Genomic DNA, 15771 nt, shown 5'->3' with positions numbered 1-15771 from the left:
CCCGGGTTAGAGCACCCTAATGCTAGCAAACTCCTTCGTTCATAACATTACAACAACATATTAAAGCCTAAAGAAGAATGTGGCAAGATTAATTACCTTAATCTTACCAAATTCTTCTTTTCTAAAGGGGGAAGATGTAGTGCCAAATTAAAATACATTAAAATAAATTTTAGATGGCAACCCTCTTTGGAAATGTCCAAGATGCAACCATACATCAGATGCACTTGGCATCACTAAAATTGTTAGAGTCGAGCAACTCGGAGAGTTTCTGATTGGCTGAAACTGCCGTTGCTCGACGCCATGATTTATTTCGACGCCATAATTAATTTCGTTGCTAAGCAACGTAGGGAAAAATAAGCCAAGCCGCAGAGTTGCGTTAGCGGCAGTTTTTAGTTTTAAGTGAACCGGCACCTGATTAAGACGCGCAATATTGGACACACACAAAACCAGTGGACAGTGGTGCAAACATAAAAAAGTACACTGTACCAGAAAATATAAAGTTTTGTAAATAAAGTTGATAGACGGAGTGAACCCGAAAAGAAGGTTTCTGTAAATATAGTTTAACTTAAAAATATAAAAGTTGTAAAGAACTAAGTGTGAAAAGAACGAAGTTTTAAATTAAAGAAACTAATAAAATTTGGAAACTAAAACAAATCTATTTTATTTAAAATATAAAAAAGGAAAGCCGAAAGTAAGTGCGTTGTGGGGCGGGAGCGCATTAGAGCGCTAGTTTCCCCTGGATCTAAAATGGATCCTCCACAACAGCAAGTTTCCTTGGACTCCCGTTAGAAGATATTGATGACAATTTGTGATCGTTCGCGGCTATTATGTGGGGCGAAGCACTGCTACAACAATAACAACAACATACAAAATGTGTCCCCACATGACACCAACCATCTGTTGTTGTTGTTGTTGTAGCAATGCTCGCCCCACCTAATAGCCGCGACCGATCACAAATTGTCATCAAAATCCTCTAACGGGAGTCCAAGGAAACTTGCCGTTTCAACAGGGGTGGACCATAAGGAAAGGGGTGTTAGAGGCGTTGGTTCCACATTACAATTAAAGAGATGGTTGGTGTCATGTGGGGACACATTGCAAGCGGGGCATACATTTTGTATGTCGGGGTTGATTCTGGATAGGTAAGAGTTTAACCTCTTACAGTATCCAGAACGAAGTTGAGCAAGAGTGACACGCGTTTCCCTGGGGAGTATACGTTCCTCTTCCGCGAGTTTTGGATACTTTTCTTTAAGTACTGGATTCACCGGGCAATTCATAGCATAAAGGTCCGACGCCTGTTTATGGAGTTCACCAAGGACCTGCTTATGTTTTTCGCTTCATACGGCTGGGTTCTCAGGTGCCGTATTTCCTCAAAATGCTTACGGAGATGACTCCTTAAGCCCCTAGGCGGTGCTGGTTCATCAATCAGATGTCTGTTTGGATGCCCAGGTTTCTGGGTATTCAACAGGAACTGTTTGGTTAGCATCTCATTTCTCTCCGTGATGAGGAGTATTCTCGCCTCATTATGCAGATGGTGTTCTGGGGACATAAGAAGACAGCCCGTGGCGATTCTGAGAGCAGTATTTTGGCAGGCCTGTAGTTTCTTCCAGTGGGTAATTTTTAGGCTTGGTGACCATATGGGTGACGCGTAGCACGTAATCGGCTGGCTAATTGCTATGTATGTAGTCATGAGCGTTTCTTTATCATTTCCCCAGGTACTGCCAGCAAGGGATTAGAGGATTTTGTTACGGCTCTGAATTCTCGGAACAATTGCGGCTGCGTGCTCACCAAAATGTAGATCCTGATCAAACGCCACACCCAAGATTTTGGGGCGTAGGACAGTCGGTAGCGTAGTGCCATCGACGTGGATGTTCAAAGTGGTCGACATTTGGGACGTCCATGTTGTAAATAAGGTCGCGGAAGATTTAGTCGGTGATAATGCCAGGTTTCGCGAGACGAAAAAACTGCAGAGATCAGGGAGGTAGCCGTTTATTTTATTGCATAGCGCATCGATCTTTGGGCCTGGGCCTGGGCCTGTGGCCATTATTGTGCAGTCATCGGCGTAGGAAACGATTGTGACTCCTTCCGGTGGTGAAGGTAGCTTAGTTATGTAGAAATTAAACAAAAGTGGGGATATGACACCACCCTGTGGCACCCCTTGTTTAATTTTCCTTGGTTTTGATGTTTCGTTTCTAAATTGCACCGATGCCTGCCGACCACCCAGATAATTTGCGGTCCACATTTTAAGACATGGGGGAAGGGTAGACCCTTCCAGGTCTTGCAGTAACGAGCCATGGTTGACCGTATCAAAAGCTTTTGATAGGTCTAGCGCTACGAATGCTGTTCTATGGTGGGGGTATTGATTTAAACCGCAATTTATCTGGGTGCTAATGGCATTTAGCGCGGTGGTAGTTTTCTGAAGCCATGCTGATGAGGGGCTAGCTGCAAATTTGCTTGGAAATAAGGGAGCAAAATGGCTTCAAGCGTCTTTGCCATAGGAGAGATATCGGACGATACGACTCACCTATGTTAGCTGGTTCCCAGGCTTTAGTAGCGGGACCACCTTGGCCATTTTCCATTTCCCGGGTATGACAAAGGTGGAAAGATACAGGTTGAAGACATGGCCTAAATATTTGAAACCCTCTTTCCCTAGGCTTTTAAGCATCGGCATGGCTATGCCGTCTGGGCCCACTGTTTTGGATGGTTTAGCGCGGCCAATGGCGTCCTCAACCTCTTTAGCGGTGATGGTGATTGGTGACGCGCTTAATTTGTGTTTATGTGCGTGTCTATTGGCTCTCCGTCTATCTTTGTCGACCGTAGGATGCATTATATATTGTCGGCAGAAAGAGCTCGCGCATTTTTTCGCATCCGACAGCACTTTGTCGCCAAAGGCGATGGAAACTTTGTCTTTGTGCTTAGTCGGATTCGATAGGGACTTTACGGTGGACCAAAGTTTACCCACACCGGTAGAGAGATTACAACCTCTTAGGTGCTCCTCCCATTTCGCCCGCTTGTGTTCGTCCACATGCAATCTGATGCGTTGGTTTATATCCCTTATTTGGGGGTCACCTGGATCAAGCTGTCTTATAAGGTCACGTTCTCTCGCTAAGTTTGCGGCCTCCGCCGGGAAGTGGGGCCGGATTTCGGGAATTCTCCCGGCGGGAATGAAACGTGCCGAGGCGGCTTCAAGGCCTTACGGAAGGCACGCTCCCCTTGGCGGGCATCAGTCGGGATAGGGAGGCCAGCAAAGCGGTTGTCTGTAAAAGATTTATATTCTTCTCACTTTCCTTTTTTGAAGTTTATGAAAGTGCGTTTTTCGGTGACGATGAAGTCGGCGGTACGCTCGAGCGAAATAAGTATGGGCAGGTGGTCGCTTGTCAATGTTACCATCGGCTGCCAGTTGACGCAGTTTACGAGTTCTGCGCTCACGATTGATATGTGGCTAGCTGTGACAGCTTCCTACCATACGTGTGGGGGCGTCTCCGTTTATTGTGCAGAACGTCGTTTCTTCTATTTGATCCGCCAACATCTCACCCCTACTGTCCGCCCGCAAGTTTGAATGCCATAGATCATGATGGGCATTGAAATCGCCTAAGATAATGCGATTGTTGCCAGTGAGTAAGGCCCTGATATTAGGGCGATATCCACTGGGGCAACAGGTGGCAGGAGGGATGTAGATGTTGATGATTTCTAGGTTTTGCATCGCCTGACCGGACAGATAGGCCTTGACGTTCTAAGACATTGTCCCTGCGGTCGATGCCAGGATCAAATATATAATATTGCACAGAGTGGTGTATGATAAATGCGAGGCCGCCTCCATTTCCGCTATCGCGGTCTTTCCTGTGGACATTATACCCAGAGCAGGCCTGCAATGCATATCTTGCTGTGAGTTTATTCTCTTGAATCTCAGCAATGCGGATGTTGTGCCGCTTCATGAAATCGACTATCTCCGTAATCTTCCCAGTTAGTCCATTACAGTTTAACTGCAGAATTCTGAAGTGCATAAAGGGAGACGCCGCCACCCTGGGGGTAAGTGACGGGTGACTACGCCTGGGTTGTGGAAGGCCAGGACGCAATTGCTGTTGTGGCCCTGGGACTGGGCGTCCTTGGGCAAGCATTTATGTCCAGGTGCCACCACTTTATAATGTTCTACCAAGATAAAAAGATATTGTTGCGGAGCTGGCAACACTATTCACCACCTTCATTTGTTTTGGTTTGTTTAATTGCAACAACGAAAAAAGCGACAATAGTACCGACGTGTTTTCCGCGAATAACTTTTAAACGAGATAAAAAAATACAGTTTCTGCTTTCGGATTCTGTTTAATCTTGACGCAAATACGCGTCTTTTGATACCGCTATCGACATGTGCGACCGGAATTTTAAGTGCAGGACTTAATTTGAAATTTTACTAAATTTGGAAATTAAAAAGCTTATATTTCATAAACTAAGAGTTTCCTAGAGTTGCGGATGATAATTTTGTGATTTTTAGGACCCCCCACCCCTAAAAAAAAAAAGTTGTGAAATCGTGGCACCTTATTCAAAATATTTCCCGCTTTTTAATTTCCAAATTTAGTAAAATTTCAACTTAAGTCCTGCACCTAAAATTCGGGTCGCACATGTCGATGGCGGCATCAAAAGACGCGTATTTGCGTCAAGATTCAGAATCCGAAAGCGGAAACTATATTTTTTATCTCGTTTAAAAGTTACTCGCGGAAAACCCGTCGATACTATTGTCTCTTTTTTCGTTGTTGCAATTAAACAAAGGAAAACAAATGAAGGTGGGGAATAGTGTTGCCAGCTCCACAACAATAACTTTTTATATAAGCTGGTGGCACATCGACATAAATGCAAGCAAACATACCATATCAATTTATTTTAATTTTGTAAAACTCTTTGACGGGTTTGTTTGGAGGTGAGTTTTTATGTTAGTTTTCTTGTTGCCGGTGTCGGATCGGTTAAGGGTAATTTTTTTAAAGGTGTTCCACGCAGAATTACTGTGCATGGCGTAGCCGGTGTTGGATCTGCTAAGGGTTGTTTTTTTAAAGTGCGGCCGAAGGCCGCCTACGCAGAAGGACATCAACGTGGCGGTAGCCATGGTTATACCACACACCCGGACTTGGCATGGCGTAGCCCAGGGTTATTTTTTATAAGCGCGGCCGAAGGCCGCCTATGCAAAAATGTGTTCTACGCTGAACTACTGTCCATGGCCACGAAAAAAGAGCTTTTTCAAATTTTTGGTAAATAAAGACTAAAAAATTTAAGGATATATATACATCGGATAAAATGTATTTTTATAAGTTATTTTTAGATTTTTTAATTTTTGAAATCCATCCACTAGTTTCGGAGATATTTTGATTTGAAGAATTCATAATTTCGCCATTTTACATGGAATTACCCCCAAACCTTTCATTTGCACCAAAATAGAGATATACCGTTGGAATCAGCATACAAATCTCTTATAAAGTCCGATTTGTTATTTTTTTTTACAATTGTATGTATTCTGCACTTAAGCCCCTTTTTCTAAATTCTTATCATACAAAATTTTAATATTTACTTAAAAATCTCGCGTTCCGGTAAATTAAATACATTAATTTCTAATTATTCAGAGAATTGCAAAAACAAAATACATTGATAGTGTATGTTTGTTTGCATTTATGTCGACGTGCCACCACCTTATAATGTTCTACCAAGATAAAAAGATATTGTTGCGGAGCTGGCAACACTATTCACCACCTTCATTTGTTTTCGTTTGTTTAATTGCAACAACGAAAAAAGCGACAATAGTATCGACGGGGTTTCCGCAAATAACCTTTAAACGAGATAAAAAATATAGTTTCTGCTTTCGGATTCTGAATCTTGACGCAAATACGCGTCTTTTGATATCGCTATCGACATGTGCGACCCGAATTTTAAGTGCAGGACTTAAGTTGAAATTTTACTAAATTTGGAAATTAAAAAGCTTATATTTCATAAACTAAGAGTTTCCTAGAGTTGCGGACGATAATTTTGTGATTTTTAGGACCCCCTCCACCCCTCGAAAAAAAAGTTGGAAAATCGAGGCACCTTATTCAAAATATTCCCCTAATGGTGACTTATAACCATAAAGCCATAACCATTGTGAATGATGACAAAGTGTGATCTCTTCTGCATAAACCTCAAAATTCCAAAGTGATCGGATCACCTGATTCGTATTTGACTATCGCTGTCTCATTCTGTATCTCTTTCTATCACCCGCTGAAGATAGGCGCCGCCATATTGAACAACCTGTCAAAACGCTGAAAAGTAGCCATATTGAACAGCCTGTCAGGCAGTTGACAGATAAGAGATCACACTTGGTCATCATTCACAATGGCCATTACCAGATAAAACAGCTGATCTCACCTACCTTATGGAAATCAATGTAATCGAGTTAGCGTTATGGTATGGCACCATTAATTGATTACATTGATTTACATAAGGTAGGTTCGATAAGCTGTTTTATCTGGTTATGGCTTTATGGTTATAAGTCACCATTACCCTACAAGACAGGTACCCGTTACCTAATCGATTACTTAATCGTTACCAATAACTTGGTCACCAATTATCGTCTTAATGACTTTTACATTGCTGTCGGGAAAAAGGTAACTCATGCGCTCTCTCAAAATAGTGTACGTGTGACTCGCTTTCTCGCTCTTACCTATTGTGTTTTCGACATTCCTTCTCGCTCGATGTTATTTACATTTTTAAGTTACTTCATTAGGTATGTTTTCGTTATCGCTAACCAAAACATATGCAACAACAACAACACGGGTAACTGGCCTATCGGTTACCCGTATCGGTTACCTTCTGTCAAATCGCTTTTTCTATGAATGAAACGCGTCCTTTATGTTCAGATATTATTTAATTATAAATTATTCATATATACAATGTTTTTTTACAATTTAAATTATTCCCTTATTACTCTAGTGAACTTTACATATATGAATTTTTATATTTATAAACTATATAAATACATTAACGTCTATTCATAGTCGTTCCCTTTCCGAAACCTTGTTTTGAAGTTCCCTACAAGACAGGTACCCGTTCCCTAATCGATTACTTAAACGTCACTAATAACTTGTTCACCAATTATCGTCTTAATGACTTTTACATTGCTGTCGTGAAAAAGGTAACGCATGCGCTCTCTCAAAATAGTGTACGTGTGACTCGCTTTCTCGCTCTTACCTATTGTGTTTTCGACATTCCTTCTCGCTCGATGTTATTTACATTTTTAAGTTACTTCATCACTTATGTTTTCGTTATCGCTAACCAAAACATATGCAACAACAACAACACGGGTAACTGTCATATCGGTTACCCGTATCGGTTACCTTCTGTCAAATCGCTTTTTCTATGAATGAAACGCGTCCTTTATGTTCAGATAATATTTAATTATAAATTATTTATATATACAATGTTTTTTTACAATTTAAATTATTGCCTTATTACTCTAGCGAACTTTACATATGTGAATTTTTATATTTATAAACAATATAAATACATTAACGTCTATTCTTATTTTTCCTGCGCTGGTAGTGTTGCTCATCAGTTTGCAGTCATATTAGTTTGGTAGGTATAGTAACATCAGAGGTAGGGAAATTAGGAAGCATGTCAGGAGTATCACCAGAATCCAAAGAAGCATGGTGATTCATTTCGTCACCTCCGTTTTCTTCCATATCCGGATTCATTCCATACTAGTCATTATAAATAGCTTGTAGATGCCACATAGGTGTAACCATACCCTCAAGATATTTCCGTTCAAATCTTGTGCTGTACACGTAAACTTGTATTTGTTCTAAATTATTCACCACATTCTAAACATAGAAAAGATGTATTAAGTGTTTGCGTAAATACCATTGTGATTACAATATGGACAAACATTCAATTCTAAACTTTTCGTTGTTACATCAATTGTTTCAGCGTGTTGTACACGTAAATGAAAATTCATACTTGAATGTATTTTCGTCTTCCAATCGCATAATTAACATTTTAAATAATGACTATTAGGCATATGAGAAATCTCATGGTCCAATAATTTGTTGAAGCTTGGTGTAGCTGCTTGAATATCACAAAATTGACATTTTGCACCACGTTCCTTATATTTAAATTGTAAATGTTCTGGTTTCTCTACACGATGCATAAAGTTTATATGCTTTTTCCAACAATGTGCTGAATTTAATTGAAATACATACATTGGGCATTGTCTCATGATAAATTTTCCATAAATATACTGAGCCTCTTTATGTAGGCTCTTTTCTTAACATCTAATTCTGGTCGTACCGGATATGACAGTTTTGCTTCAGGTTATAATCCACACTCATACTATTTTCAGATTCTGTTTCATAATTTTTAACATTGGACTTTGCATCAACATCATTATCATCATCGTCATTTTTTGATAACTCTGTTTTAAGCTTCATATTTATCAAAGGTTCATCTTCCTTTGTATTAGAATTAGAAACATTGTCATCTTCGGTTAAGTTTTTATCAAGTTTAGCTTTTTTCCTAGGTTTAAATTCTTTACTATCCGTACTAGAATTAATACCATCATCAACATTTTTCGTGGTCTGTTTGAGTTTTTAAATTTGCCAATGGTTCGCCTTTATCAGTATTAGAATCAGAATGGCCTTGGCCATCTTCACCGTGTTGCAAAGTAGGCGACACATGTTGGTGTTGATGCTTGCGCATATTGCGGATATGTTGGTGGTTCACTAGTCATTAATTGTTTAGAAGTTTCAACTTGTTGCGTTTGTTGTTGTTGTTGCTGGCTGATGATGTGGTGTTAACGTTTGTTGTACAATTTATTCGGGTGATTGCACATATTGTTGGCGTGTTGTAGTGCTGGAAAACCTTCCGATATTGAAAGTCCTTGATTAGTGTAATCCCCACGTAGTGAACTACTCCTGTGACCGCGTCCGCGGTAACTATTACATCTGAAGGCGCTTAAGTTACAGGCATAGCTGACATCGCTTATATAACAGGTTGACTCTAAAGTAAAAACCAAAACAAAATATTAGAATCAGTGTTTATGAATAACATATTTAAAATAAGCTCTTACAACAACGTGATCGGTGGCTACATCCCCGTGAAAGTAGTGTGGTGTTCCTCCTTGTATAAACGTAGATACTGGATGTGCTCAACCGTGCAGTTTTCTTCTAATTTGAGCAAATGTATGTTCTTACAGCCACAGCTGGAATACTTGGGATATTTCTATCCTCACATCGTCAAAATCAAATTACCTAGAATGAAAAAGAAACTCATAACAGTAAGAATAGATTAAAAGTTTTTAATATAAGCCGAAAAGTGTTCCATAAATAGGGCTCCACACATAGCTCTTTTCCAAAGGCACAAGAGAAATTTCAGATAACTAGAATCAGGACCTGGTAAAGTAACTTCAAAGGCGATTTAGTCGCCAGTACTTCGTATGCGCATTTCTCTACGCTCCCTTTCGGCATGCATCATCAATTTCGTCATTACTATAAAGGCCATCTTGCTCACAGCAATCCAACAATCTATTTGTCCGCAAATTCGTGGAACTAAATTCCTAATGGAAGGTTCCTCTCCAAAAACTCTGTTTACAGACAGTCTCTCGCCGTGAAAACGAGGGCAGTGAAATATTACATGTTCTGCGCTTTCCAATTCGGACGGACAGCTTGGACAGAAAGGATCCTCCTCTATCCCACGCTTATGTATATATTCCTTCAAGCCACCGTGCCCGCTCAATATCTGTGTGAGATGGTAATTTAGTTTGCCGTGTTTTCGCTCGTACCATTCCGCTATATTCCGGACTAGCATGAAGGTTCAGCGCTCTTTTCTCGAATCTTCCCGCCGTTCTTGCCACCTAACTATTGTTCGTGACCTTGCGCTTTTCTTAGCATCTTCAGATGGTCGGCTGAATCCAATGCCATACAGATCGGCCATTTCACCTGAGAGTAGATCTACTGGGATTTTCCTGGATAAAACATGGATCGCGTCGTCGGAACAGCACATGCTATTCGTATAGCAGTAATGCGGTAGGCTGCTAGTATATCTTTTTGGTGGACCATTTTAGATCTGTGCCATACTGGTGCTGCATATAATATTATAGAGCTGGTTACGTTGGATAATGGCTGACGGGTAGCTTCGCTTGGGCCGCCGATATTGGGCATTATTCGCGTTAGGGTTCCTACTCCTAGATATTTCAAGGAGGGCTTTGAATTTATTTGAAAATCTCCTATGGTTAGGACCAACTCATCCACAGTCCGCTTTGAGCTCATCAGAACCACTTCTGTCTTATTGCTAGCCATCTCCAGCCCCGTGTTCAACCATTCGTTTATTCTTCCCACGGCGCCATTACATAATGCTTTGAGCAGATCAAGTTTCTTGGCGACTGCTACTACGGCAATATCATCTGCATAGCCGACAATTTCCGTGCCTACGGGAAGGTCGATTTGTAGCACCCCGCCATACACCGCATTCCAAAGAGTTGGACCTAGAACAGATCCCTATCTAATCTATCTATCTATCAAATTATTCGGAGCAGGTACGGAACTTGTCTTGGGACACCCAAAGTGCACTCACGCTTCTCATGGCGCCAGCGGGTTAGCGGCTTCCTAGAACTTAAGCCACTTGCTGCTTCTAGATCTGACATCTGTCAGCTGGAGTCTTAGCCCGGCAAGCGCAGGGCACGAGCACAGAATGAAATCGATCGTTTCCTCCTCCAACTCGCACTTCCTACATCTGCTATCACTGACCAAGCCTAATTTAAAGGCATGTGACGCCAGAAGGCAGTGTCCAGTAAGAATACCCGTCATGAGTCTAGTCTACAGTTTAATGATAATAAAAATATAAGAATCAGTGTTTATGAATAACATATTTTAATTAATCTCTTACAACAACCTGATCGGTGGCTACATCGCCATGTAGGTAGTGTGGTGTTCCACCTTGTATAAACGTAGGTACTGTATGTGCTCAACCGTGCAAATTGACATTAGCAGTAACATTATTTACATAAACATAGCTTGGTATTTGTGCAGGCCTCAATATAGCATACATTGGTCCAGTTCGGTGTGCACCAGCCACTGGTACAAACACTTTTGAATGCATAGCTTTCATATAGGATGGATGTCCAGCAGTGCTCCGGTTGTGCCAATATGTAATGGGCTGCTCCGTCTCTTGGTACGGCTGTATAGGTATAGGCGGGTGCAATGTATTACTAGGCTCAAGATCGGAAGGTACATAGATGGCTCGAAGACGCCAGAGGGGATTGGAGCCAGAGTTTTCGGACCCAGAACCAAAATATCAGTAACTCTAAAAACACATCCGAGCATTTTCGAGCGGAAGTATTCGCCATAAGTTAGTGCGCTAAGCTGAACCTTCAGCGCTGATACCCCAATGAAACAATTGCCATACTCAGTCAGGCAGTCAGGTTCCACTAAAGGCACTTGCGGCGTTCGAAATAAAGTCAGCACTTGTCCTTTAGTGCGTAGAAAAGCTGAATCAATTAGGAGCACACAACGTAGTACTGTTGGCGTGGGTCCTAGGCCACAGGGGAGTGGAAGGCAATGAGCAGGCGGACTCCATGTTTAATTTGTTGCGTCTCTCCCACAAATTGTCAACCCCCAGCAGATCCTTGCAGCGGATCTGCGCCATACTCTCCTCTTCCGGGAAGGTATCGACCCCAATCCGGGTCCTTCTCCTGACCCCAGTACTGAGAAATGGGTTTGCTGCGTTTGCCGGAAAAGAATCTTTTTAGGACGGTCATATATATAAGGGCCTGAAATATTTCAATGAACTTCCTAATCACATAAAAAGTAGTAATAACTTCAATACTTTTAAAAAAAGTTTATTGGAGCATTGTAAAGCCCTTCCAATAAGATAGTTTTTTTTTTTCTTTTATTTTTTTACATGATATACCGATACTGGAGCGCGAAAAGGGAATGGTAATAATGGTAGCAGCAAAATACAATGCATCCGGCCCTAAGGGAAAGAAAATCGGTAGCCACCTGTAACTCCAGACAGTTCCAACAACTAATTTCGCTGGAATTCGGTATTTCCAGCTGGTATTTACTGTTGCTGATCGGAATCATTCGCATTCCGACAGCATAAATATAACAATAAAATTATATATTGTGTAACAAAAATAACGAAAATAAGGCCAAATAAAAGTTGGAGCAAGGGGGATTGGAAACACGTCCTTTTCAACCTCCCATTATATGTTGAGCTGTGCTAATCGGAATCTTCATGCATTCCGACAGCGTCTTTACTAAACAAAGTTGAGGGGTGATTGGATACACGTTATTTTCAATTTCCAACATCCAAAGACATGTTTAGCTGCATTGATCGGAGACTAATACATTCCGAAAGCTTAAAATACACATATAATTGAAAAATATAAGTTCCAAATTTTGTTGCCTTAAGCTGGGATCACTGGAGGATTGGAAACGCGTCCTTTCCAACCTTCCTTTAATGAGTGGCTCCCAGACTCGTCCCTCTGTCACGCTAGTAAATATGCTGATCGGAATCACATGGCATTCCAACAGCATATTCAATAGAAATAAGTGATTATAACAATGAATTGTACTTAGTAGTTTATGTTTTGGGCCTAAACAGCCGTAAGAATAAATAAATTAAATTAAAAAAATAAATACTCTTGTCAGTGTTTCACGTGAAAGGGATGGTTGCATCGGACAGGTTGCTCTGGGCTAGATTCCAAAATCCAGCGTCCCCGTAACTTTTATAAATCTTTTGTGGCTCTTGTTGTTCACGGCCTCATGACATTATGAGGAAATACGGCACCTGAGAACACAGCCGTATGCAGCTAAAAAACACAAGCATGTCTTCAGTGAACTCCACAAACAGGCGTCGGACCTCTATGCCGCTGATTCCTGTACTCAAAGAACAAAAGTAGCAGAGGAGGAACGCACTCTCCCTAGGGAAACGAGAGTAGTCACTCTAGCTCAACTTCGAGCTGGATAACGTAACAGGTTAAACTCTTACCTATCCAGAATCAACCCCGACATACAAAACATTGTCCTGCTTGTAATGTGTCCCCACATGTCACCAACCATCTCTTTAACTGTATTGTGCAACCAACGCCTCTAACACTCCTCTCATTATGGCCCACCCCTGTTGAAACAGAAAGTTTCTTTGGACTCCCGTGAGAGGACATTGATGACAATTTGTGATCGGTCGCACCTATTGGATGGGGCGAAGCACTGCTACTACAACAACAGCAGGCGGACAACACGGAAAGAGAGGCAGCAACTGCATGACCCATCGATCCCGAGCCGTTCCTGCCAGTTGGCCCACAGGGGCATTTATTAGCAGAAGGGAGGGAAAAGAGAGAACACTGGCGCAATATGCCAGGCCTGAGTCAATCCAAGTTACTGTTAGGGGGTTACAGCACAACTCGATATAGGGCATTAATAGGCCTCTCAAAAAGATAACCTAAGAACCCCAACGGCTATTCTTACAAGACACTGTAGACTGAACAGTCACATGCAAAAGCTGGGTATAGTATCGAACAACACATACCGATTTTGTGATGGATCAGCAGACGGTGGACCATATCCTTCTAGATTGCGGCGCAATTTCAAGACGTAGGGCTAAGTTTATGGGCTCACCATGGCCAGAGCATTCCCACATTTAATCCCTCAAGCAAAGAACACTGCTGGGGTTCATCAAGGAAGTCGGCTAGGATGAGGTGCTGTGAAGGAGATGTGCAAGTCACTGTGCAATCCTCAATAAATGATCTATCTATCTACGTTCCGGTAACAAGCACCATTGTGGTACTAGCCCCACCATCTCGGGAACTATTGATATGACTACATTAAACCTTCTAGGGATTGAATCTTAATAATGCCGGCAATGCGAAAGTCTGCTAAAATGCACCATTCTCCATGGAATGCTCGATATATAACTTTCCACGTTTTGAAACAGTGATGAAAAGAGCAAAATTTACAATAATTTTAACTGGCTGTGGGTAGTAAGGTGTTGATGTCCTCTCTTAACGCAATGTAATGACAACTGCGATGCAGGGAAAATGACAAAAATCTTGCAAATCTACTGATAATAATTAATTTTTCCTCCCCTTCTATGCAGTTCTATGCATACATACATATGTATTTTTCTCTCCAAATGCTAATTAAAAAAATTAATTGGTTTTCACATGAACTTCGAACTCTGTCGTATTTGCATTCTTCAGTTGATTATCAACAAAAGCATGACAAATTATCACTAAAAAATTCATACATGTTGCTTATATATTTAATATGGTAGCCAATTTATTTACCCTTTCTGGTGCGATGATTCCTGGACAATCGGGCCTGACTAGACGCGATTTTTGTGCCTTAAGAGAGCGTGCTTAACGCGAACCCTATCATGTTATGGCACAACTTTGGTGATGCAAAAAATCAAAGACATTTCTGCTTCTAATGCTTCTAGGATAGCAGCAGCAGCTCCCGGTGGCACCACATAAATAACAGTTGCATGCCGATCAGTTGCCTTTTTTGCTCCGGCTACCTATTCAATTTTAATTCACTATTCATTATCTACTATTGCAATTTTTAATCACTACAAATCAATATAAATTACCGAAGCAAATACTGGCAAACCAAGATGCGTAGTTCCACCCTTTTTTAGGGAAATACATCCAACCAGTTTGGTACCGTATTCCAAAGCATGTTGCTTGTAAAGTACCTTATTTTTGTAGATTTCCTCTGATTTTGGCATATTCTGAGCTGAATCGCAACCCGGCGGAGATGCTATCTATTAGAATAATATAACATTTTTTTTATTATTTAAAAATGCACATACGTATGAATAAAAATCAGAAAGTAAATAATGTTGTTGTTGTAGCGATAAGGACACTCCCCGTTATCGAGTTTGTTGGTCCTTTGCCAGATGCTGATCGGGTACGTTCCGGGAACCATTAAGGTACTAGCCCGACCATATCGGGAGCGATTTAGTTGACATAAAACCTTGTAGGCCATCCCGTCGATTCTATACAACTTAATATGGTAACGATTTAAAAGACGGTGCACCACCCAATTTTTATCAAAAATTATCAAACGTGGAATCAAAAGCCGCGCCTCGAGCTCCGTTTTTAATATTATTTGATATTTTTAAATTAGGTGGTGTACCGTCTTGTAAAACTTTACCCTTAAAATTATTTTGGGCGAAGGCCGCCAACGCAAAAAGATGGTCTCTGCAGCAATATTCTTAATTTCCGTCACATGTCACAACTCAAATTAACTTAATGTTATTTTGGGCGAAGGTCGCCAACGCAAAAAGGTGTTCTCTGCAACAAAATTTTTAATTTCCGTCACATGTCACAACTAAAAGCACAAGATATTTTTCGTTGTAAACAATTTATATTTTTTTTGCGTTTCAATGTTTTCCGGAATAATTAATGAACTGTCATTTCGATGACAGCATGAAACGTCGATGTGTTAGTGGAGAGCGAAAAAAGCTTTGAATGTGTGGGTGAACTGGTTACCTCCGTCTTGTAGGGTTCTTATTTTTCCTGCGCTGGTAGTGTTGCTCCTGATTGCAGAGTCATATTAGTTTGGTAGGTATATTAACATCAGACGTAGCGAAATTAGGAAGCATGTCAGGAGTATCACCAGAATCCAAAGAAGCATGGTGATTCATTTCGTCACCTCCGTTTTCTTCCATATCCGGATTCATTCCATACTAGTCATTATAAATAGCTTGTAGATGCCACATAGGTGTAACCATACCCTCAAGATCTTTCCGTTCAAATCTTGTGGTGTA

At 41.0% G+C, this 15771-nt stretch overlaps 1 long non-coding RNA gene across 2 annotated transcripts; it reads right to left on the bottom strand.

The window, feature by feature from the left end:
• Nucleotides 1-7509: 7509 nt before the first annotated feature.
• On the bottom strand, nucleotides 7510-15485 carry LOC137246593 (uncharacterized). 2 transcript variants are annotated; one of them, XR_010951586.1, is made up of 5 exons: nucleotides 15156-15485; nucleotides 14590-14763; nucleotides 14288-14517; nucleotides 9074-9254; nucleotides 7510-9003 (listed from the first exon to the last, which is right to left on the bottom strand). It is a non-coding gene; the product is annotated as an uncharacterized lncRNA (long non-coding RNA). The 2 variants fall into 2 exon arrangements; XR_010951585.1 differs by lacking the exon at nucleotides 15156-15485 and having other exon boundaries at nucleotides 14590-15140.
• Nucleotides 15486-15771: the final 286 nt, after the last annotated feature.

This window comes from Eurosta solidaginis, chromosome 3, assembly GCF_040869045.1.
Source record: "Eurosta solidaginis isolate ZX-2024a chromosome 3, ASM4086904v1, whole genome shotgun sequence".
NCBI lineage: Eukaryota > Metazoa > Arthropoda > Insecta > Diptera > Tephritidae > Eurosta > Eurosta solidaginis.
This window is presented reverse-complemented; position numbering and strand designations above follow the sequence as displayed.